Consider the following 2572-nt stretch of genomic DNA (forward strand, 5'->3'; position numbering starts at 1 on the left):
AAACCGGTGGCGGAAGAGCCCGACAACAAGAGGAACGGCGGAGACCGGCGTGGGGGACTCGCGGGTCACGCGCTAATTGCGAACAGCAAGTCTTGTGCAGGGGTTCGGCCCGAGCGGCGTCGCGGGAGGGAAGTCGTGCACGTGTCCGTTGCGCTCGGGTCGCAGCTGAGGGCGAGGCTGGCCTGTGCAGAGGATGGAACGGCTCGGTGAGGTGGCTCGGCGTCGACTCGGGCTCGGGCGGAGCAGGAAAGGCGGAGTGGTGGTGCTGCTCGTGGAGGCGGTTCAGCGAGGAGCCGGGAGGCTCGGTGGTGGCCGGTTTCTGGGTTCGGCAGAGACACGACGGAGGGAAAAGTGCAGACAAGACCAGCGTCTGGAGGGACCGGGTGCAGCAGCAAACCCGGAGAAGATGAAACATTGAAGTCTTTTTTCAGTTATTTTTTTCTTTTTCTTTTTCTCTTTTCCCTCTCGCCGCACGTCCCTTCTCTCTTCTCTGCGCACTTTTCTCTTGTGCCCCCTTTCTCACGTCCAATCTCTCCTTTCCCTTTTTTTTGACTTTTTTTGTGTTTCTTTCCTCGACGAACCCTAGAGAAGCTCCCCTTGTATGGCCGTGTGGATTGATATGTGTGGCCTCCCCAAACAAATTGCACGCGAGGTATTATATAGGTCTAAAAAAATGTATCTCTACGGTATATACTTTTTCCTTTTGTTGGCGCATGATACCCTAAATATATCATTGAAATATATCCACCTTGTGCAATATTCCCTTTGTATTTTTCACATATTCTATCCAAAATTTTCCTTTTTGTTCGAAAATACATCATTTTGGTGTATATTGCATAAATGTGTGAAGAATCTAACTGGAATATGTGAAAAATTTTGCACTCGCCGTCGGTCCAATAAAATAAACAAAAATGTTCCTAAACTATATGCCATGTGATTTTATTTTTCAGGATAAAATTAAACCCCTAATTTTTTAAATGTCTAAATGGGTCACAAAATTTAGGTGTCAAGAGTGATCAAATCAGAGAATAACACTATAGGCGCATTAATGAAAGGCCTAATTCATTCAATTGAAAATAGAATTAATTTTTCAAGATGGCAGACAAAAAGTATGTGAAAAGTCTAAAATGCCCTTACATTTATGGGCTACAAGACAAAAGGAATAAAGAAAAAGAGGAGAGGATTTTAGGGATTGCGTTGGATTTGCAATTAGGAAATCTCTTTCTCTTATTTTCGCCCCCTTGGATGCCAAATCCTCCTCTTCTCTCTCATCTTTTTGCTTCTTCTTCTTCTTCTTCTTATTCTTCTTCTTCATATCCATTTCCTCATTTTATCTTCTTCATCTTCTTCATCTTCTTCCTCTTCTTTCTTCTTCCTTGAGACCGGGCGCCACCACCCTCATTACCTCCATCATCGCCATCCGCCACCATCCCTGCTTCTCATCCGCCGTTCCTCGCATTGTACACTGTCATTGTTGCTCTACTAGTTCACCACCCCAAGTGAACGGCTCCCCCTCTCTTTGTGGCCATGAGCCTCGAGAGGCTTTGTCACTGCCGTTCGAGTTCCCTTCAAGTCGGGAGCACCACGTCCGATGCCTCATGCCACCGTCACCGTGGAGCTTGTCGTCATCGTTAGAAGACCAATGAATTAACTCATAATCCTTGATTAGGAAGTTAATTGCGTTTAAAACCAATTTAGTTTAGGGCTAATGATAGTGGTCTTTAATGATAGTTTAGCCCTAACTAAGGTTAATGATGGATTAGATTAAGGGTAATAGAGATTAATCTAAATAAGGACGGTTAGTTTAATTAATCGTCTTTAGATTAATTAAGCGTGGTTAGTTTAATTAATTGCAATTATCTTAATTAATATTAATTAATTTTCCTTAGTTTAATTAACTATAATTAATCGTAATTAATTGTGGTTAGTGTAATTAATCGCAATTAATGGAAATTAATGACGGCTTAGTCATTGAAGATTTTTATGCTTGATTTATTAGATGAAATTATGCATAATTATGACTTCTGAGTTTGTAATGCTATGTTATTTGATTACCCAAATCATGAGCTTAAATACTATTTTCAAACACGGCTACTTGAAAAGAAAATGGCAAACTTTGATGTGTTTGTTTGGGCGTCAAGTTTTACATGCTAAATGGGGCAATGGGGTTTTAAAATGAAAGCGTGCAAAGTTTGGCGGGTTGATTTTAAATATGTAATCACGTATGATTATTTTACCGGAATTTTAAATGTGAAGATTTTCCGGTTTGTTATTTAAGTTAAGAACTCTTTTACACTAAGCTAATTGATGAAAAATTGGCTTGAGTGTTGGCGTGCTTGTGTGGTCACTTAATTGGAACCTATCACCCAATGGGAGTTAGGGACAATGCCTAATATTTATCAAATGCTCGACAAGGGTCTAGATGTCGAGTCACGGTTGAGGCCGACCAATGCTCCTTATGGAATGCTGTCTAGAAGGGAAATCTAGACGATGCCCGTGTCCGATGGGGCGAGATGATGTCGTGCCCGATGGGGCGAAACGATGCGCGGTCATGCCAGTAGACTACCAACTC

This window comes from Eucalyptus grandis, chromosome 5 (genome assembly GCF_016545825.1).
Source record: "Eucalyptus grandis isolate ANBG69807.140 chromosome 5, ASM1654582v1, whole genome shotgun sequence".
NCBI lineage: Eukaryota > Viridiplantae > Streptophyta > Magnoliopsida > Myrtales > Myrtaceae > Eucalyptus > Eucalyptus grandis.